This window comes from Tamandua tetradactyla, chromosome 11 (assembly GCF_023851605.1).
Source record: "Tamandua tetradactyla isolate mTamTet1 chromosome 11, mTamTet1.pri, whole genome shotgun sequence".
NCBI lineage: Eukaryota > Metazoa > Chordata > Mammalia > Pilosa > Myrmecophagidae > Tamandua > Tamandua tetradactyla.
The window spans coordinates 44,583,878-44,608,145 of NC_135337.1; the positions used below are offsets into that span (position 1 = coordinate 44,583,878).

The 24,268-nt window shown below is 34.7% G+C and overlaps 1 long non-coding RNA gene across 1 annotated transcript; it reads right to left on the reverse strand.

Moving 5' to 3' along the window:
* Nucleotides 1-2,924: 2,924 nt before the first annotated feature.
* On the reverse strand, nt 2,925-18,821 carry LOC143649496 (uncharacterized). Its single transcript, XR_013159054.1, has 3 exons — nt 18,731-18,821; nt 17,412-17,522; nt 2,925-3,166 (listed from the first exon to the last, which is right to left on the reverse strand). It is a non-coding gene; the product is annotated as an uncharacterized LOC143649496 (long non-coding RNA).
* Nucleotides 18,822-24,268: the final 5,447 nt, after the last annotated feature.

Sequence of the window (24,268 nt, forward strand, 5' to 3'; positions counted from 1 at the left end):
CCCCTCCACTTGATGGCAGCCATAGTCTCCCCTATCCCCAAGGAATGTGCTCCACCCTCTCCAAGGCCCAAGGCGGTACCACTCCTTCACTGCAATGAGATGGAAGGCCCATCCTCTGTCTCTGGGGTAAACTCACCTCTTCCACGTGCTTGGGTGGGTACACTCTCCTGGCCTGAGGCCTATTGACTTTAGACTTTAGCTTCCATATTTCTGCCACTGAAGTTATTTTACCTTCACATTGTCCCTTTTCTGAGCCCCCTCCACCCCACCCCGGTCAAGGCTGGCCATAGTTCTCTTTATACAGATCCCACAACACTCTTGTTAGGTTTTCTATGCAGTAGTCTTGGATCATGTCCATCAGCCAGTCCCATGGGTACTATTAGGTCCCTTTCCAACAAGTTACTCCCAGTTTCTGGAATGTACAGCTTATAATTTGGTTATCTTCCTAATACATATTGGTAGGTTTGAAAATGGGGACTTTAAATCCTTCCTTTTTTATGCCTGAAATTGTGAGGCAGCTACAAGAGAATTTGATCCCCTTTGTGATGTGGTTCATAGAAGATTGAGCTTCCCTAGTGTCTACCAAAAATGTAATTTCTTCCTGATATGGGCCCACCTTCAGATTTACTAAAGTCTCCCAGTAGGCTCTTGAGATAAGGAGCCTCTGATCCTCTTAATCCTCAAAATTCATCAGGGGTATCACCCAACCTTCTTTCTTTAAAGTAAGGCACTCCGTTTTGAAATGACCAGGTTTCCCCCAGGGATAACACACTCCTGAGTCCTGTGCCCTCCTGGCTCCTTGATCCCCTTTGGCCAAGACTGTTTTTCTACCTCTTCTCTGCCTGTCTCCTCCCTTCTTTATCTCTAATCTCTTCTTCACCAGGTAGTTGACCATGCTCAACATGACTTTAGCTTGTTGCTTCTGCTTTTCCTCTTCCCTTCTCACAAACACTTTCTGAGGCTCTTTCAATAACTCTTCTTGTGGTTTATCCATACACTCATCTATTTTCTGGATCTTTATCTGAATGTCAGGCCAAGACTCCTTTACATCCTTGGGCCACAGGACTATTAGGGTCCATCTCTGAGTATTTCCTCACCTTGTCCCTCAACTTCTACAGGTAAGCAGAGGGAGTCTTGCCTAAGTCCATTCCTCAAAAATGTAATACCCAACAAGATTTTCCTGGAAAAGATGCAAAAAATATGTGGCTCAATGGCCAAGAAATTATTTAAGGTTTTTGGTTCCCAAATGAAGCCTTCAGTTTAACCAAGAATCTTTTGCATCTCTTTTAATCATCCAACCTCTCCTTGGCTCAACTACTTGCCCAAATAGATCAGAAAGCAGACATCCTTCCTGCCACCTCAAATAATGCCAGCACTATTGCCCAGTAGTAGTTGGCATGTCCCGTTAGGAGACACCATAACACCCCCTAGGAGTCCAATTCTTGCACTGATACTTTCATCAAGACTGAATGCCTACAGGAAAATGCTCCAACATCAAGATAGTTTTATTCGCCCATTTGTTTCACTCTTATGAGTAGCAAGTCTGCAACTCCTGCATTTGGCAAAGGGATTTATTATAGAGAAATCCAGACTCTGCATCAAGTGGTCACATACCACTTTGAAATAGTTCTATTGAAACAAAGAGACAAAACTAGAAAATTGCCAGAATATCAGTAACTCTGGGTAACTTCTTCAAGTCTGTTTTAAGGACTAAAAAGTAATAGATATTTTAAGCTGTCTTTTTCTTGAGCCACCTCAAAGGCTTTATTTAAGTTCTGAGATTTGGGTACAGCCAATTTTATCCCTTGTATAATGAGGTCTTTAAGATCCTTCATTTGTGCCCTGTCTTCCTGGTCATTATTACTCCAATTGGGATCTACATTGGGGAATTTTTACTCTGCTGCCATAACCTTGTCTGGACAGGTGCTGCCTCTCTCTTTCTTTCATAGCTGCCCTCCTCACCATTCCCTTTTCTTCCCTCAAAAAGGGTATATTTAAGATAGACATAAGTTCAGACCAGGTATATAACCAATTTTCTCTTTTCTCAGAAAAAAGTAGGTCCCTTTCTCAGAGGGCAATCAACAAGTTTATGTTCTTTCACCTTTTTTCCTCTCAGGACCACCCCCCCCCCCCCCAAGAAAAAAAAAAGGAAAATTCTGTGTATCTTTCTTATACTGTTCCAACTCCTTCCTCAATTGTTGATGGGTTGTCATGGGTGGTGCAGTTGGCCCTGATTGCCCCCCCATCTTCCCGGGGGAAATGCAGATTAGTTCCATTGAACCTGCAGGGTCCAATAGTCCCTGGCCTGAGGGAGAAGCATAGGGTTGGGGAAGGCTCAGTAAGGATCCCAGGCTTTAGCTTCTAAAGACTTAACCTCTGGCTCTGGATTTTGACCTTTATAGGATAAAGATGAGCTCCCCTTCCCTTTATCCAACACATGGCATAATTAGACACATCTTTGGAGAAGGGCTTCTTTCCATTAACATAAAGCATGAGGTTTGCACAAAGCCAATCCTCATCTGCCCCATATTTTGGCCAGAATACATCAGGTGGCACAATGTTTCCTTTGGTCCAGATATAACAATATTTGATCATTTCCTTTTTGTCCTTTCCCTTGGTCTGATCACTATCAGTCAAATGTTACAACATTCACCCTATGGACTATCCAGGGGAATGCTCCTGCAGGACTTTACAGGTACCCCCTTCCCTTTTTTCCCAGCCACCTGACTACCTCTATTACTCATCCTGAGTCTGGCCTTGGTCCTTTGTCTCAGCACCCTCTTGCTTCATCCATCTCTAGCCCTTTCCCTCACAGGAAAAGGGAAATGTTGACAGAGACTCTGCACTTGCTTACTCATCCCCAAGCTCATCAGAATTCTTCCTGATTACCAAAGTAATACTTAATAGTCTTTTTCTTACCTTGGTCTGTGCACAGAATTGCCTGGTCACTCTGAGGCAGATTTTCTGTTCCCCTTTTCTTGTTCACGATTGGTGGATCCAAGCATTCAGTCTCTGGTGCTTCTAGCTGCTCGAGATGGGCCCCCAATGGCAGAGTCTGAAATTGCTCAATCAGTAGGGCTCACCTTTGCTTCCTCCTTCTCAGGGATCCTGCTCTGAAGCCTCAGATCCTGGATGTGCTACCAAATTGTTAGAAAGAATGCCATACCTGAAAGAGAATAAACACTCATCTGATTGTGGAGAAGAAAAGAATTTATTCACAATCTTGCAAGAATGGGCGTCCAGCCAATACTTTAAAAAATCTCTTTCAAATAATTATTGATTTAACAGGAAAATAAAAGTTGCAAGTATATTATTGTTGGACAATAATTACAATAAGTTCTCTTATCTGCAAAAGTTTCTGATATGTATTGTTTAGGGAGACAAAGTGATAAATTATAGTGTAAAACTTGCCACATTATGCATTTCCATTTCTATGAAATTTCACATGGATTCATCTTTTCATTCTGTGGACCTCTGCCTAGCCTTTTCACATTTGGAACTGTTTAAGGAGCCAGAATTTTAATGGGATTAGTCTGTTAAATAGCACAATGTTATTTTTGTATTGGACTGTGCTGAATTGCCATTGCCTGACCTCCTTCTTTGTATTTTAACTTGTTAGCTGAAAAAAGCACTAAGTCTCATTTTCTGGAGAATCAAATGATGCTAGTTTAACAAAACATGCTATATAATTTTCATATCAAGCAGCATGTTTATTTATACACATTGAATATCTATATACCAACATGAATAATATTTCCTAAAATTGTCTTAGTAAGCCTTCAATTCCTTTCCCTTTTATAGGAGGGTCAATCCTTTTCATAATCAACATTGAAGCAAAATATGCCAAATAGAAAAAACTAAAAAGATGGAAACACTTAAATAGTGTTATATAATATACAATTGTTTGTATTATTTTTTAGCTAAATGAGGACATCTTTGTGCTGTTCCCTGGCAACCCTCTTCCCACCTCCTCTCAGATATTGGTTGATGAGGGGATATTGCTTTAACTGAAAATTGTTGTTAATCCATTTCCAGTACTTTTCATTTCTGAAACAAAAGTCATGGAGGCTGTCAGAATGCACTCCAGTCCTCTTCAGTGTTAAGGAATGTATGTTATGATGAGACTATGAACATATGTGGTGTTCATTTAAATGAGTTTTTTCCTTTTCATAAGAGGAAATAAAGTTATGTGTTCATATATTGTTGCTTTTGTCAATAGATAGTTAAATACTTTTAAATGTTTACTTCATTAGGCTTTAAAATTAAAATCAAATACCTAACAAGTAAAATATGATAACTATACCTAAATAAGAACAATTTCAAGGACTAATGAATCTTGACTCTGTAAAAGGAGTGCTGGAACAGTTTCACACACTCTTACGGACAAATGCTGATACTCCGGGGGATTGATAACCACTGTGCACTTCTGTAACTAAGGCCATGTAAAAGGACACTGGAAATCAGTGTCTGAATGCCACAGAGAAGCGCATGTGGAAGGTTTGAGCACTGCCTACCTGTCCATCTGCCCTGTAAAATGGCACCTTTAGGGGATTCCTTGTCATGGTCGTATAGCCCACTGTTGAGCAGCTGCTGAGAATACTCGTAGGGCTGTTGACCTCTGTTCCATTATCAGAACAATTCCCTAAAAAAATAGTCTTTTCTTATATTTAGTGGTCATAATTTTAAAAAAATTACAGAAAATAACAGAGAACAAGGTAACAAACGCCTGTATTTCTCTCCCATCCAGAACTACCAAGTGCTAACATTTCATATTTTTGTTTCAGAATGAGTAATAAAATCATGATGCAGATAAAAGTATAAAAGTAGAGTACTGCCACTCTAATTCTCAACCAACCTTCTTCCACAGATACAAATCTATCATAAATCTCATGTGTATCCTTCTTGTCCATATCTTTATCTCACTATATATCTATTATCTACGAATAATATATAACATTACTTGATGAGGTTCTTATATTTTTATAAATGCTATTATGCTGTATTTACTAGGAAATATCCATTGGCAGGCCTTTTGCTCCACAAAGTTATTGAAAATTTCATACCAGCAGAAACACTGTTCAGCTTGGACTGCAAGGGATAGATTGACTATGGAAAGGAAAAAAGGGTATTGGACCCATAAAAACCTACTAGCTGATAAAACGCTCATATGAAAACACCTTTCATGAAAAAAGGAAGAATGACTCAGAAAGCAGAGCCACAAGCTACAGAAAATATTCCTAAACCTTAAACGCTGATGGACGTCTCCTGATTGCATTTCAAAATTGCTTGGGAATAGTGATGCCTTCTCTCCTTCTAAGTCCTCCCTTTTGGACCCTAGATGTCTTTAGCTCTTATTCTTCTTTTTCTGTCTCATCATTGTGGATTTGCTTTCTTTCTTTTTTCTTTTCTTTTTGGTTTTAGTTTCATAGGTCCACATATAGAAAGGAATTATGCTCAAGGATGGCTTCTACCCAGATTCTCAACCTTACCTAATTTAGATAATTTAGACTATGAGATTTGGGGATTTTGAAATGATGGGGTTTCAGTGAGATTTTTGAACTTTGAGTTGAAGCTGTAATGATTGGTGACTTTGGGGGACATTGGCATGGAGTGAATGTATTTGGAATAAATATGAATCTTCGGGGGCCACAGCGAGGAACAGGATAAGTGGGATAATGTCTCTAAAGATGTCCATGTCCTAATCCTTGGAAACTGAATATGTGATTTTATAGAGCAAATGGGGCTTTTCAGATGTGATTTAAGGTGAAGGACTTTGAGTTGGGGAAATTATCCTGACTACCCAGGCAAGCCCAATCTAATCACTTGATTTGTTAAAACTGGAAAATGTTTTCGGGCTACAGTCAGACAAATGTATGGATGGAAGGCAAAACAGTGAGTCTTAAGACAACATTTTAAGATGTGAGATGGATTCAATACTTCTTTGCTAATTCTGAGATGTGGGGACTATTTGCAAGGACCAGAGAGTGGTCTCTGAGAGCTAAGGGTAATCTCTAGGCTGACAGCCAGCAAGGATCTGAAATCGCAGTTCTACAACCACATAGCACTGAATTTGGCCGAAGCCTAAATGAGCATGAAAAGTATTCTCTCCTAGAACATACAGAAAGGAAGTTCACCCTGCCACCCCCTTAATCTTAGCCCAATATAATCTTTTTGACCTACAGAAGTACAAGATAATAAATGCATCTTGTTTTAAGCTACTAAATTTGTGATGACACATAGAAAATTAATATAGTGTGGTTTACATTATACATTTGGATATATCTAGGTTTATTTTCATGGACCAAGTTTATTCATTTCAATTGCTGTGTTCTATTTTACCATAGAAATACACTAAAATTTATTTATCCATGTCTGTTCTGATGGTTATTTATATTGTTTCCTGTTTCTCTCTATAACAAGCAATACAGAAATAAATATCCTTCTTTATGACTGCTAGTACTCAGTACAAAAGTTTCCAGAGTATGTGGAGAGAAACAGAAGCATTGCCATTAATTATCTACATTAAATTCTATTGGATATTAACAGTGCATTCTAGAGTGGTATACCAATTTTAATTTATGGTGATTTCTGATATATTTGATGCTATTCATTCTATTTTTTTGAACTGATCTAGTTTTCATTACTGTCACTTCATCATATCCAACCTTAGAACTTTTTTCATTCTATTTCTAGTCTTTGTATTGGCTACTGTTTTGTTTGCTAAGGCCGCCAGAATGCAATATACCTGAGATAGACTGGCTTTTATAAAGGGGATTTACTTAGTTACAAATTTGCTAATTTGGGAAGGCACACTGTGATATCTGCTGTGCTTCTCACCCAGGTTTTGGGTCCAAATGGCTTTCCCTGGGGTGGTTCTTTTCTGCATCTCCAAATGTCTAGGTCTGAGCTGGTTCTGAACTCTGCGGTGCATTGGGCTGGGCTGGGCTGGGCTGAGCTCCTCAAAACTGTGCTGAGTTGTTTCTCTCACTTCTGACCTCTCTTTTTAAGACTTACTTATTGTGGAAGGCCCTCCCCTTAGTCAAGGGAAGATGTAATCAGTCATAGATAAAATTCACCTGCTGATGATTTAAGCCCATAGCAACAGAACAACTGGGCACCATTACCTGGCCAAGTTGATAACTGAACCTAACTACTATAGTTACCTTAAACTTTTAATATATACGCTTAATAAAAATATCTGGTTTGTTTAGTTCAATTTTTTTTAATAATGCAAAGACATTAGCTCACTTTATAGCTGGTCTCCCCCACCTTATTTTCCCTATAATTTAATTTCAGTTTCATTTTATTTTTTTGGTACACCATTGGTCATTATTATTAAATTTTCTCTTAATTGTTACTTATGAACACCATTTTACTATTTTATATTTTAATCACTACCTCTTGAATAAAATACTTCTTAATTAAATTACCTTCTTCTTAAAGTGCATCCTTTAGTAATTATCTAAGGAATTGCCTGAGAACAGTTCACTTGAATTTGACTGCTTTTTTACCTCAGGACTTTAGACTTATTATCCATCATTTTCTGACATTTATTGTTCCTGATGAGAAATGAACTGTAATTCTAACAATTATTATTTTACTATATGGAATTTTTTCTTGGTAGATTTTTAAAGATTTTATCTATGTTGGAAGTTCATAATTTTGAGTCAAAGAGTGGAATGTTTTTGACACTTTTAATTGTGCTCAAGTCTCGATGAGCTTGTTTAATCTGAGAATTGATGCCTTTTTTTTTAACTCTAAAAAGTAGCTCTTCACCACCCTCACTTCAAACTTTGCTTGTCTCCCATTGTCTTCGTTCTCTCTTTCTGCAATGCCTAACGTGCAAGATCCTTCCACAATGAACAGCATGTTCAATTTACTATTCATAGTTTTCATCTCTTTGTTTCTTCTCATTGCATTCTAGGTGTTTTCTTTCTTTAGCTCTGCCTTTAAGTTCTCCCGTACTCTTTTCAGCTACTCTGTTATATTCAACTCTTCCATCATATGCATTTTTATTTTTGCAAATTAATTCTATTATTCTAAATTTAATTCTATTATTCATTTCTATAGTTTTTTCTTGTTCTTCATTAAATTGTCCTAATCCACTTTATACTGATCTTATCCTTTTCATTCTTCCTTTATTTCTCTTTGATAATTTTCAACACACTTCTCTGAAAGCCTCTTTATCAAGCCCAGTTAATTTCCTCTTGTGGTTTATATCATTTCAGTATATGATCATTTTCAGTGGGATTTGCTTTCCATAGAGTCTTGGGTTGTGAAATTGTTTCTAAGAGTTATGTGTGTATATGCCCCTGCCCAGATTTCTATGTCTTTCACTAGCTCCAAACCAGTTTCTAACTCCTTGATTTTAGATTTCTGCAATATGTTTGCAGAGTTATGTACACTGTGCACCTATGAGCAGAAATGGACTGAATTACTAATTATACATATATTTTCCTCAGCAGACCCTGTTGAGGATGGCAAATTTCCTCATTGCTTCCCAGACTTGTACCTAGACTCTGAAGCCTGAACCCATTCAAAAACAGATATTAAACCCTCAGACTCACCATTAAAGTTTATGTCTGATTCAAATATCACTGCAATCCCTTCAGATTCAACTATTGTTTGTTCTTCAGATTTTGAGTTTCCCTTTATTTCTAGAAATTGCATATCCCTTTCTTTGATTTAAGTTTAGCTATGCATTTAGTCTACTTTTCTCATGTGTTGGGGTTGGAATGGAGTCTTTCAATACATCTTGGCCCACTATATCCTTTGCTGTGAAGGAAGACCTGTGTACCAGTGCTAAAATGAATGGCCAACTATGAAATGTTTCCACGTCAACATTTTCTTGCTTTTACCACGTAAACAACGATGAAAGAGAAAAGGCAACAAATTTTTAAAATAGCATGGTATTCTTTCATCCCTTTCGAATTGATTCCCTAGGCGATTAGCTGATTTTGGCATTTTATCACCTTGAATCTCTGGTGCTCAGCTAGACCACTATGCCAGATGGCAGCAAACTAAACTGTTGGTAGCACTGCTAGTATTATTAAAAGTTGATGCGATATTTTGGCCTGGAATGCACTCAACTATTCCCACACACACAATGTATCATGTCCATGATCACAGGGAAGAAATTAAGACTGAGTCCAGAAACAAATATGAAATCACTGTAAGGTTTATGAAAGTGGAATGGAATGAAAAAGAATTTCAAATATCACTTTCATTTATGTTCACTAGGTTTTCCAAGGTTAAAATAAATACAAAATGATCGTTCTCTTATTTTGTGTCTTGCACGTATTGCAGAATCACTAACCGTTTCCCCCCATCTAGTACGTAGATTTCTTAGGTGATTTCTTAGCATGCAACACAGAGATGTTCTCCTTGATGGCCACATGGTTCTAGCATTTGTATCTGCTCTTTTTTCGGCTTGCTGTGATGCTGCCTCTGACTATTGGTGCTGAAATCACCAGTAGCACCAAGTCCCATTGAACGTACAGAACAAGTGGAAACAGTATACCCCTTCCTGCTTTTCCTCTCTTCCTATAGTTGAGTCCAACTCCCATCTTCTCCTGTTATATCTATTCTGTGCTCAAACACACTCCACCAGTGTCCTCAAACAAGAAAAATTTTCAGTAGCTTCAGGCATCAACAGGTGTAATTTAAGCAATATTTTTGAGTACTTAACATGTGCCAGAAATGGTCATAATTTCATACTTTTATTAACACATCCAAACATAGCTGTGATTCAGGTATTAGTCCTGTCTTTCTTTTACCATCCTTGGAAAAACAAATATGGAAATTTTAAGTAACTTCCTAAGGTCTCTCATCCAATAAGTAGTAAAACTAGGCTGAAAAATCAAATCTGCCTAAAAGCAGAATCCAAGCTCTTAAACAATATACCACATTATATATTAAGAAGAAACAAAACAGTTATCAAGAACTTATTTGTTCCCACTACTGTACTAATGCTTTACATACTTTATTCCATTTAGCCTCTACAGTGGATAAAAAATGAACTATTATTATAATAACCCTAATTTGGACATTTAACTAAGTTTCAGAGACATTAAATAACTTCCCCAGGAACTACACAGTAAGTAGCAAAGGATGATACAAATCAAAATCTGTCAGACCCCAGCAGTCAATTCTACTGCTACACATTCTCCAAAATAATGCTGCCTTGACCTTTCAGTGGCTTACTGAATTTTTAATAAGTTCTTTGCACTATGATTTGTTTTTTATTTCAAGCTCTTCCAAGACTATAGCTGAGAAAAAAAAACACTGAGTCTATATTTAGACTTGATCTTCCTTGCCTGTACTTATCCTAATCCTTGGACCAAAATTTTGGTCCTTGATAAATTTTCCAAAGAATAAAGTGTTTTCCTTAGAGACTAATGTAAGTAGGTTCCCACTGTGCTCAACAACAAAATCCAGGGATGGCCATGCTTTAGAGTTCAATCTTAAAACCCTAGGGAAAGAGCATGTGGAGGGGATTTGAGCATAAAAACAGAAGTCACATTTGTGCATCAGAAATCTTCGAATTTCAAGCAAAAACATTAAAATTATCTCACACAGGGGCGGGCCGCGGTGGCTCAGCGGGCAAAGTGCTTGCCTGCTATGCCGGAGGACCTCGGTTCGATTCCCGGCCCCAGCCCATGTAACAAAAAAACGGAAAAACAAAATACAATAAAACAAGAAAATGTTTAAAGATGTTTCCCTTTCTTCCTTCCTTCTATCCTTCCTTCCTTCTCTCTGTCTTTCCTTTAAAAAAAAAAAAAAAAAAAAAAAAAATTATCTCACACACTTTCCATTTGGAACAGTAAAAAAATTTTTTTAAATCAATGTCCTTTCTATTTTCCACCCTGCATAACAGCTGAAACTATAAAGTCACCTGTGTATTTTTATTTCAGTTGACTTAAAATGCTGCAAAGAAGAAATTAGAACCTAGATAACTTGCTATTATTTGGAACAGCAGTACCAAAACAGCAAATGATGAACTGATCATTTGTAGAAAGGTTGATTTGAAATGAATTTTGTTATCAATGCTGTATTTGCCTTTATCAGTACAGGCATATGGTTTCCAAAACAATGCAGAAAGAGGCTTACTAAGAAAAAAATATTCCAAGGATTTTATTTCTCATATGTAATTAAAACCAAGGAATAGTTTGAGGTTTTTTTTTTTTTTTTGCACTACTTACAATATAGCTCTGTAAAATCCCTGGAGGAAATTATAAATGTTTCCAACAAACAAAATGAAGAGAAACATTAGTCAGTTCCAAGCCCCATTTACTCAATGATGGGCGGTAACAATGTCATAAATCACTGACTACCTTTTAAGTCATCTGATCATTTGTGCCATGGGCCTTTCAATAATCTTTTGCTTTAACCAACATGGAAATATTTGAAAAATAAATATTTTTAAGACTGCTACAACATAGAATATGAACAATATATCTGACTAATAAAGGGTTTTAAAAAACAACCCAAGGCAGTTGGAGACCTGCAGTTCATAAATGTTATTTATTAACAGTATTTGACAAAACCATCTTTACAAAGAAAAATCTATACTAGAGAAATAGATGTTTAGTATATAAAATACAGGCTGCAGTAACCTAAGAGAGAATTTCAGTGTTTGAAAAATGAAATATACCTTCATATTGACTAAACAATATACTACTATTGCTTAGCTAATTAACTACATATGCTTCACATCATATCTTAAGGATCTGTTCTAATATTTAGGATGGAAACAAGACATTTTAATGGAAGTGCAAGATCATGAACAATGGCCTATACTTAATACATAAACCATGTAATGAGAGAAAATATTTTGAATAGTGCAACCATATTTAAATGCCAGATTTGGAATTGTAAATCATCCATAATTTATTTAAATCTTTGGTTCATTCCATTTCAAAGTTACTCCATTTTATTAATGGAGAACGATGTTTAAAAACCAAAGGCATTGCTAAAATAAAATGGTGTGTCTGGAAAAAACATAACTCTAAGCACTTTAATGGTAAATCTACCAGAAATGCAAAAGAATTACACACAAGCACAGTTTAATGCACATTACAAATTTGAACTGTACTATTGATTTTGAAATAATCATATGGAAATGCTTTATTATTTTGTGCCTCAATATCAAATATAAGTTAATAGAATGCTTACATTTCAAAATGGCATTATTGAAATATATCAATGCATTCACATATTTTTCAATTAAAAAACATTATATACATATGTGTATATATATATATATATAATTTTTATGACACATATCTTCCTTCCATATTTCTCTCTGCCTCTTTTGTATGTATGTCCTGTTATTCCCACCTCCCTCACTTTCACTTATAGATACTCTCATTTCCTTACTAACTTTGTTGCCGAGGATATATCTTCAAGAATGGGGTGTTTCAAGTGCAGAAAAGAATGAAAACTTGGCTCCTTTGACGGTGTTACAGAAGTAATATCTTTCATAGTAAAAGGAGGTTTTAGACATTTTGAATGTCTTTGGCAGAGTCTATTGCAATGAGTCTCATATTTTGGTAGCATTAAATTCACAGAACAAATGACTGTGCTTTTGTGGGCAACATTCGCTTGTTCTTTTCTTCTCTTTTCTGAGGATGGAGTGAAAAAAATAAATGCTATGAAACTTCTCTGGTTTTTGCTGAATGCAGATACAATTTTTTCTTCCAGTATAGCCAATTTACTCAATGTACCATCAAAAACTATGGATTGCTGGGCCACGGTGGCTCAGCAGGCAAGAATGCTCGCCTGCCATGCCAGAGGACCCGGGTTCGGTCCCTGGTGCCTGCCCATGTAAAAAAAAAAAGAAGAAGAAAAAAAAAACTATGGATTGCTTAAAAATGGTTTCAATCCTTGTTTTTTGATGAAAATGTCATAAAGCTTTAAAATTTCCCTTTTAAATAGATTTTACATTAAATATATTCTCTAATATAGTGAACCATTTACAATTGACCCAATGAAGTAGGTAATAAAATTGGCAAATAGTTATTTTACAAAAAAAAACATTTTTATATGATACGTTATACTTTTTATTAGACTTGTAAAAGAATCACTAGTCAAACAATGCGTTTAGTAATAATTAACATCAAGGACAAAATTCAATTAAAATATTAATTTGAAAAATAAAACACAGCTGCTTTCCAATCTGTATTAATATTTAATGTTCCATATGTCAAAAGGAAAAATGTAAAAAATTAAAATCTAGAGGAAATAACTTGCTTTTGTTGTCTACTCAGGTGTATTAGATAAGTTAGAAATTATCATCCAAAACATAAATAATTCCCCTTACAGGTTTTATTCACTTATTGTGAATGAGAAAAATATTCAAGTTACTCTGGAAGCAGAAAATTTGGGGTTCATATTCCTTCTCGGCTTCTTGGTTTATCTATGTAACCCCAGGAATTCTACTTGATTGCTCATTTTATACCAAGTAAGATGTTTATGGCATTATCTAATATATACTCAGCATTAAATAAATATTATCTGTCATAATTATTATGACTATCATTATTACCAATAATATATTCCATTCTCAAAATAACTCTATAAGACAGCTACAATAATTATCTCTTTTTCATGGATAAAAATCTGTAAAATAATTTGTTTTCGATAACATAGCTAAAGAAATAAAACAGGGATACAAGCACAAGCAATCTGGCTCAAAAATCCAAGCTACATAAATGTAGCTACCTAAATGTAAAAAACAATGCTAATTTATCTCCCCTAGTGAACTGTAAGCTTCCTCAGGACAGAATCCATATTTGAAAAATGCGATATCAGTAAATACCTCATGAACAACTTCTTACAAAGCATATTGTATGCTCGAGTATAATGCAAATATTCAAACAAATCTGATTGGAATGAAGAGAAAATCAGGTTAAAAAATGAAATTAATTAATTTAATTAAATCAAAATTCAGTTCAAAAGCAAATCAATTAGCATATTTTTGAGCATAAAAATGCACAGGATGCCAGTGTTAGCCTTTCTTTTTTGTATAGGATTTAGCTATCAACAAATCTAATAAATCAATGGGACAGGCAATTGGGACAAAATAACTCACCTCTTACAACTTGTAGAGTCAGAATGAATACAGTAAAAATACCCATATATGATGTATAATTAATATTTTAGCTTGTGTTTCAAAGAAAACTAAATAAAGAAATAAGAATCAGAAACATTCACTCTCAGAACAAGTTGCTATCTAGTTCAATGAAAGATGAAATAAAAATAAAAAATTAAAGGTACATCTATTGGTTAACATTCTGCTATATAAAAAATATGTGCAATTGAGATTAAGTTAGTGACAGACAAGAGATAAAATACTAGATTGCCTATGGCAAATTCTGGGAAGGAACTTGTTCACATGAATTGGTATACAGCATTAAGGCACGGCAGGTTGTATTTTATTGGTCCATTAATACATGCCTAAGGAACATTCTGAGGCAGGCCACAGGCTATTACCCAGAATATTTTAAAATAAAATAATTTCACAGCACCAAAAGAAATAATATGAATAGCCACATATATTCTGCACCAAAATGTACCTTAAAAAATGAAAATACATTTCAATTTTAAGGAAGCTTTTCAATTGATTAAAATAAGTACTTTAGGTATACACATTAATCCCTAAGGAGTAAATCCAGTTTGATAAGAAAGATGCTGCATTGAGAATTAATGAAGAATATCTTGGTCTAATACATTTTAATTAGAAGACAATTTTATAGAAAAGTTCTCACTAAAGATCTAATTACATTGCCAGTCAAAAAATCCTTGTATTTTAAAGCCACACAGCTTCTTTAAGACAAGAAAAATAGTGAAGACAGAGCTCAATAGAAAAGGAAAATGTGGTAGTTGCTAGACCTAAATGGTAGCATAAAATTAATAGTACAATAAAACACTTCATAAACTATGATTGATGCTTATGCCATCAGGTGTTGGTAGGCTCTTGTCTGTCTAAATCCATTCCAAAATTATTGGTGAATATAAGATAATCAATGTCTTCCTTGGATTGCCAAGTGGATGAAATCAAGGACAGTTTGTGAACCTGATGATACTTTGGCTTCCAGAATTTGATTAAATTCTCTGGTTCTCTGATTGATATGCTAGATCACTGTTCATTTTGTAAGCAGTCACTATAGCAGTCTGGCTACTGGGAAACAACTTTCTTGTCAAATAGCACTGATGGATCTTGCTAATAAGGGCCCATCTGATGATCCCTACACTCAAGTTCAAATAGAACCCAGACCCTCCCTCACCCAATATAAAGTTCACTGACATAATAAGAGCAAGACATACACAGCATGTGGGGGAGGAGAAGAGAGAGACTGAGGAAAGAGAGAGAAAGCCAGAATCAGAGTCAGCAGAGACGGTGGCACCTGCAAAGAAGAGGAAGAGAATATGTATATAATAAATGGTTCTGCAAAATCCACTGTATTGATTGAAGTGCATCTACCACTTTTGTGTGCTACAGATCATTAACATATAGTGCCAATCAGTGTATTGAGTGCTTTATCGATAAATATAGATCTGTTTTAGAAAGTTCCAATTCTGGTGCCTTTTCCTGGAAGAAACATTCAGCAGAAATTCAGGCTAACTTCCTTTTAGTCAATCATCTTTTTGAAACATCCTCAAATACATTAAAGGGAAGAATTTGAGAGTTTAAAATGACTTTTAACTCATCCTCTTCCCCAATTAATGTTACAACATACCAAGGCAAAAAAATCTTACACATTTTATTACATATTACAGATAAGAGATTCTTTATTACTCTATGATAAGAGACTCCGCATTACTATACTTTCAAAATTCTGATGCTAAGAGTACTTTGGGAAGTTTTTATTTTCCTTTTACTATAAAATAAATACCTTTTCTTTCCATGAACTGATTTCCTTCTTTTTCATTATTAAATTACTATAAGGACTCACCTAGTCAATATACTTAAAATTTTTATTGCTGCTGTAAAAAAAATTGTCACAAAATTAACTGCTTAAAATAACACACATTTACTATCTTCCAGTTCTGGGAGTCAGAAGTCTGACATGGGCCTCGCTAAACTAAAATCGCACTGTTGGAAGGTGCTATGCTCTTCCTGGAGGACAATCTGTTTCTTTGCTTTTTCCAGCTTCTAAAGGCCATCTGCATCCCTTGGCATATTGTCCCTTCCCGAGTTTTCAAAAGCTGGAGAATAACATGCTTTCAAATCTCACTCTGACTCTGACTTTCCAGCTTTCCTCTCTCATTTGGGATTATTTTGGGTTTCTTGGAGAATCCGGGATAATTTCCTTGTCTTAAAATCCTTGACTTAACCACATCTACAAGTCCCTTTTGCCATGTAAGATGACATATTCGCAATTTCTGGGGATTAGAATATGGACATCTTTGGAGAAGCCATTATTCTGTTGACCATAATGCCTAACATTTATTGAGCAATTACTATGTGCATCTTTTCCTGGAAGAAACATCATATTAAGAATTTTTCTAGTAAATATCTAGTTTTATTCACTTTTCTTCTGAGCAATGCATCTTTTAACTCCTTCAAGGATGAGCATTTTTGGACATCTTTAATTAGTTTTTTGCTATTTTTTACTGTTTTCTGAACTGTACACACCTTATCCTCTGATAGAATTAAACATATGGCAGGGTTTTCTTACTATGGAGGAAATAGTGGCCAAAGTACTCAGTTCAGAATAAGTGCTCAACAAATATATTTTGAACGTATATGAATAAAAAAATCTAATGTTTACCAAAAACTTACTATCATATTTGTACCATTCAGACACTGCATGAATTATTTTAATTCACATTATGCCCTCTGAGGTAGGAATCGTTATTAGACATTCAATAGATACAGAAACCTAAAATATATATATATGATAAAATATAAATTAAAATGCATATTAAATGAAAAAAGCTAGTATTTAAATCCAAGCAGTCTGGTCCCAAATATAATTTTTAACCACTGCAATATGAATGAATGAATGAATGAATGAATGATGTTTTTTGGTTTAGCAGGAACATCTGTATATTTTAGGCTATGTTATGATTTCCTGGCCACAACAAATGTTCATGCTGTGAAAATCCTAATTTATGTGCCTAACTTTCATTATATATTCATGTAGTCTCATTTATTTTCACTTTGATAGTTTTGTTGTCTCTTGAGCCCCAATCCTGACATCATATGAAATCTATGTGTCACTTACATTGGATTAGTGAAAGAAGTTTGCTTCTTTAAGCCTGAGGCTGGGCATTGCAAACCTGAGGATGGTTCTCTGAGGGGGTGACCATCCCCCAAAATTTCCACCTAAGCTTTTATACACACATACCACATACTCAAACATAACCAATCCAGTCAGAATTTCTTTGATTCCAATATATCTTACCTGTGTCCATGAGCCTATGTAGGTCCAGTGTCTGCTAGATATACAGATAGCGAGTCAACTCCCCGTAAACTCTTTGAAGCCCTGATAATCAGTTTGAGGATGATGATAAATCTATAAACAATACCAAACAGATATCAAGGGAGATCAATTTCATAATTTCATCCACCCTCCATTACTACAACAAATGCTAGGACACTTTGTTTTCTTTTATCAGGTAAAAACAATGAGGCGTGTTTAAAATGACCAAGTTCAGGAACGAGAGAGATCTCTCATTACCAAGAATATCTGAGTGTTTCAAAAAGGAAGCGACATTTAGACTAAACCTTAGATGACTTTTTTTTTTTTTTTTTTTTGATTGGCAGAGGGAAAACTACGAAAATTCTACAAAAGTAAGAACAAGGAAAGTGGTTATATTTGAAAACTGGAAAATAATCCTTTGTGGATGCAGCATAATGGTCAACATTGGACATAAAAGCAGCACCAGTACTGATGATGGATCACAGAAGCTTTAAGCATCGGGCAACATGACTGGCTTTCAAACAGTGAGGAGCCATTGAGAGGTTTGAGTGGGTGAGTTATATGATTAGATATGTATTTTGGTAAAATCCATTTGGCAGAGGTATGTAGAATGGATTGAATAAAGGAGAGTGTTTGAGAGGTTGCAAACATGCTTGAATGACTTATTTGATAAGACTTAAACATATTAGCTGTTGTTCCTTCAATGTAGAATGCTCACCCTCCAGACCTTCACAAGAGTATGTCCTTAACTGGAGTCCATTTCTGCTCAGAGGTCAGCCCCTCTCTCAGAGAGACTGCTCCTGGTTATTTATCACCTCTAAAATAATCCTTCAGTTCTCTCTTACTGTATGCTATTCTTTTTCAGAGAATGTACTGCTGCTTATTTATGAGTTTACAGTCTGTTAAGGGTACCCCTGGAACACGTGAATGTCTTATTTCCAAAAAAGTCTTTGTAGATACAATCAAGTTAAGATGAGGTCATAGTGAATTAGTGTGAGTTAGGGTGCGTCTAATCCAATATGACTGGAGTCTTTATTAGAAGAGAGCAGACATGAAGGGCAGGAGGCCTGGTGGAGACAGAGGAAGAGATGCGTTTCTAAGTCAAGGAATGCCAAGAATTGTGCGAAAGCACCTCAAGCTAGAAGAGGCAAGGAAGAACTCTCTCCCTACAGTTTTCAGAGGAAGGCTGGCCCTGCCCAAAACTTGGTTTCAGACTTCAGACTTCTAGCATCCAGAATTGGGAGACAATACAAATCTGTTGTTTTAAGCCATCTGGTTTATAATATTTTGTTTTGACATACCTAGGGAACTAATACATTTGCTTAGTACTCAATCTGTCTTCCATGATAGAATTCCAGCTCTGTAACAGTGGCTTTGATGATCTTGTTTGCTACAGAAATCCTTGCTGAAAAAAAGTTTCTGGCACATAAGAAATGATACATTTTAATGAAAATGGATGAATTTAAGACTAAGAATCCATTCCAAGTTTATAGTGTCATTAACAAAAATGGGGAAACAAGAGTACTGTTATGTGCCTAGTACTGTGTTATATGCTAGAACATGTGAGCTACTTCACAGTTTCCCCTTACCCTCACTGAAGTCTAAGAAATTTTAGTAGATGTACACAAATATATTCAAATATATTTGAAGATAATCTCCAGCTTGACTAACACCTACCTCCCAACACCCCTCCCACTTCCACTCCCCCATTTGATCCTAATTTATCTCCTGGCTTCATCAGTCTTGAACTTTTTAATTCCTTGGTTCTAAATTCAATCAGCAACCCTCACTATGGTTTTGCCTTCACCTTGATTCTTATTTGGAAATTACAGAGAAACCCTTCCTTACATATATGGTTAGAGGGTATTATTAGAGTTCTTAACTAAAATTCTTGTTCACTAGAAACTTAAATCTCTTTCTAGTCCCTTAATACCCATCCAAGGGTAGGGGCAATTTGGATTGAAATTCAATGAACAACCAAACTTCAGATATAAGGAAGGGAATGATGAGTGCTCAAAGTGGATCAAAGACCTAAGTAAAGAGCCCAGTACAATAAAACTCCTAGGAAAAAATATAGGGAAACATCTTTAAGACTTAATGATAGGAGTAGCTTCTTGGACGTTTAACCCAAAGATATGGGATGAGGGTAGCTTGTTATTGAGAGTATAAGGAATAGTGTTGTATTTCGGTTAATTTGGCTGAAAGGGGTTGTTTAGAGTCAAGTATAGCATCAATTAACACTACAAACTCAAATAAGCTTTTGCATGAGCTAGTAGAAATTTGTGACACTGGTACAAAGAGTTAATGATAGAGTGGTATGTGGGAAAAATGCCTATCACAAGCTACGGATTATAGTTATCAGTAATATCTTAAAGTTTTTTTCATCAACAGTAAGTGGTGTACCATGCCAATACTAGGGGTCAGTAATGTGGGGAGATAAAGGATAAAGGGTGTTTTAGGTTTTCTTTTTGAGTGTCTATCTGATAATTTTCTTTTTGGAGCAGTGAAAATGGTTTAAAATTGAGTGTGATGATGATTGCATAACTAAGTGATGATACCTTGAGACATTGCTTGTATTCTTCAGATAGAATAAATAATAAGTAACTATATCTCAATAAAATCTGCAAAAAATAGGAAAATTCTGTATGCATTTAAAGCTAAAGCTTCCATTTTGAAGGTGCTCAATAAAAGGAAGAAATAAGTGAAAACATGAATTAATTAATTAATGAAAATAAAAGAACTTCGAGCTGAAAAAAATACATAACCCATATTGCATTTCACAATTTCAAAAATGTTCACTGTGGAAAATTGGATACTTTCTTTATTTTCTGATGTACCCTTCAAGCATGCTTTTAGCAACATATAATGATCTAAATTGTTCACTTATCCTAATAGCTTTGCTTCTCATTCATGATCTTAAATCACCAGGAAGTTCTCTCTGTTTTAAGAAAATAAATACTAGCTATTAGGTTTATAAATGCATTTATTTTGACATAACAATACAATAAAACAAAATAATTATTCGTCAATTAATATGCCAGTTTCCATGATATATGATAGGATTAGAAACAGTAAAACTAAAAGAATCACATAGATGAGGATTGTGGATTACTATGATGTAAGCATAATGCAACCTCTTTTCTGTTGCTCAGACTATATTTCTTGTATTTTGAGTTTCCAGTGTTGCAAACTGCATGTAATATCCAATAAACTTATTAAACAAGGAAGAAATCTGATCTAAGGAAAGCATTCTCATCTCTTGCATATTCTGCATGTAATCTAAACCTAAAAATGTGATAAATTCAGCTTTTGAAGTATTTATTTATTCTCCTGATATTTAAAACATCTATGTATAAAAGAAGCAAGGAATCTTTTAGCTATAACAGCCTTTATTTCTTATGAACAACTAAACCTGAAGGGATCATTCCATTATTGAACAATTTCTTTACTTGAGATCTTCCAAACATTTCAAGATTTAAAAGGTTGATTTGCTCTTGAAGTTAAATATATTGGTAATATATGACTTTTTTTCCTGGATGAAATATTTTTAATTGGAACCTCTTCTATTCTAAGTATGATTCAGTGTAACCCTGACTTGCAGTTAATGTAGTTACAGAGCTATTAATGTCTCTTACCTGGCTTAGTGTGGTTCATTACATTATAGCGATTAATTAGTTTAAGTCATAAGTTGATTATTATGATACGTGGAAAGCTAGAACAGAATGAGAAGGAGAAAATCTGATTAGTTTATTTTCTGTAAAAAGAAAACAAACTAACTACCAAATTATATTAAAATTATTTGTTTCATGATGTTCTTTTCCCTAGAGAATAAGAGTCTTGATAATGATATTCTTTCATTTTTCAGCTTTATCTCCAGTCTCCAGTGCTTAGCACACAGCATGGCATATATTAGGTACATAATAAATGTTATTTGATCAGACCTAGCAACCACAGATCTGGTTTGTTCTTACACAGAAAAGATGTTTGAAAGTATTGGAAAAGTTTAATCTTAAATGCTTAAGTTCAGCTGTCAAAATCATTAATATTAGTCTTTCAAACTAAATTTATTTTATAAGGGGTATGGCATGTATAATTTTTTTTTCTGTTTTAATTTTATTTTTCTGTTGTCTTTTTATTTCTTTTTCTGAATTGATACAAATATTCTAAGAAATTATCATGATGATGAATATGCAACTATGTGAGGATATTTTGAATTACTGATTATATATGTAGAATGGAATGATCACATATTAAGAATGTTTGTGTTTCTTTCCTGTAATTAAAAAAAATTAATTTAAAAAATTAAAAAAAATCACTAATATATCACCATAATTAATCTTACAGAATTGATACTATTGCTACATAGATGAGGGACCTGAGGTTTAAATTGCACAAGTTCATAGAACTAGTAAGTAAGCAGGCCTTACCGATAGGCCTGGGATAGATACTGAGTTCTAGATCCAAAGTGCAATCTCTAAAGTACGATTATACTATATATTCCTCTGCCTGCACTAGCACAAAGTCAGTTTTTTTACACCAAGTATTTAGGCATTTTTTTAAATGTACTTGTACATGGTCTATTTCTCCTACGTAGAATATAAACTCCTCAAGAACAAGTATCTTGTTGACTTTTCAACACTGTATATTGTACCTAGAATTAGACTAAAGTAAGAATATTGTAATAGAATTGTACCTAGTAAGTGCTTGGCAAATCTTTATTGAATAAATGAATGTGTGGAAACACAAGAGAAAACATTCTGTCAGTAATGATTGGTCTTTGTTAATTGTTGAGTTGTAATATATCCTTATACTATCATTCTTTAATTATTGGTCTGAGATCAAGGGTAAATTTACAATTATATTTGAAACAGAGAACCAAAGCTAAAAACATTGTTTTTTTTTATTCTTAACATCTTTAATATTTAAAAGCCCAAATAAATGCTGGTGGCTTCGTCACGGGCAGGTGTCTATGCTCCAATGGAGTCAAGGAGTCAAGAAATCAAACAACCTAGGTTCAAAATGGAGCTTGAACATGTATTGGTTGCATGTCTTTTGATAGATCATTTAATCCCATCTGTAAATGACAGTAATAACAGTATCTGGCTCCTAGATTTGTTATGAGATTAATATATTATCAGAAAATAAACCCCTCAGCATAGTAATTAGCATGTAACAAGCACTTTAAAAAATTTATTGTTTGAGAGTAAACTCTAGGTTTTAATTATATTCATTTACTCTATAAAACCTGTTTCAAAAGCAAAAGATAGCACTATGGAATCAACAATGCCATCCTGACTAAAAGGGGGAAACTAAGTGTGACAAATCAGTTATCAGTGACTGAGAGAGTTCAAATACAATCAAGAGGCTACTCTGGAGGTCACTCTTAAAGCAAGCTGCAGTTAGACATTGCTACCTATCCTAACTTGTCAAACCCCAACCAAAACCATTCCAGCCAATCTTAAAGAACACCTAGGGCATTATATAATATTCTGCAAATTTTCCAGGCACTAGGGTAACTTTCCAGAAACCTACAATCTCCAGATGCATCCTGAAATGCAGAGGGGCCAGCCTCTCCAGAACACCAAATAGTCCCATTCCCCTATCCCAAATTATCAATAGCCCCTTCCAACATGAAAAAGTTAGAATGGTCATAGCCCAAATATCCCTAAAGAGTGAGAGAAAGATCAAAGATGATGGTGGAGTTATACAGAGAAGGTAGGGTTTAACAAATGAGTATGAGAGCTGAATTTTGAAATTGATATTTCTTTTAGTCTCTAGTTTTAAGAGCAGCTAGAAGTAAAAACTTAAAATTGTGGAATTATAATCCATACCAAACTCAGATATCTGTACTATGAAATTTATTGCTTTTTAAAATATTTGTTATTTTTCACAAAAAAAGAAAAAAGAGAGAAGGAGGAGTACAACAGAGAAGATAGGACTTAACAAATGAGTATGACTGCTGAATCATTATATTACTATTTCTTTTGGTCTCCAGTGTCTTGGAGCAGCTAGAAGAAAAAATGAAAAATTGTGGAACTGTAACCCATGCTAAACTTTAAAAACTGTTCTATAGCTACTTGTTAAAAATGTACCTGGAAATTTATTGCTTTTTCTGTATATGTGTTATATCTCACAATAAAAAAAAAGTTTAAACAAAAACTAAAGAAATTTACTTATTCAGTTGCATGCCTTTATAACTGAAGGGAGTTTTTATTTTGTCATTTCTAAGTGATTTTCAAGCTTTTGGTCCAGCCTTCATATTGGGCAATACTAGACAATTAAATGCTAACTCTTCCATTTGGAGCTTTTAATTTTAGTAGTAGTGATATGTGTGAATAATTGTTTCAAGTTGTTAATCTGTAATAGAATGCAATATTATTGAAGACAGTTTTTAATCATGATTATTATACTGTATTTCACTAACATTTCCCTCCAGGCCCCTGCTTGTGTGGGCAGAATAAAAGCTATGCAGAGTTACTTAGTGTAACAAAAAATTTGAAAAGGAGAGAATAAAAATTATCTTTTAAACTATTTGTTTATGTATTAGCACACTTATCAAAACTACCTGGTGAAGATTAATTCTAAACAAAGTAACCCAAGGCATTAACATACATGAGTTCTTTCAAGGATCTAGAAATGAGTCAATTACTTCTAATGGGCTAAGTGCATAAATCCACTGCCAATCTTTATTGGCTAGTGAAGAAAATTCATTGATTTAACGTCTGTATCCATAATTAATTATTTCCTAATTCTTTCACATTAAAATTTTAAAATTTAAAACACATTTGTTAATATTTTATACAAAGTTTCTTTGTATAATCTTATCTCTTTAATTACAT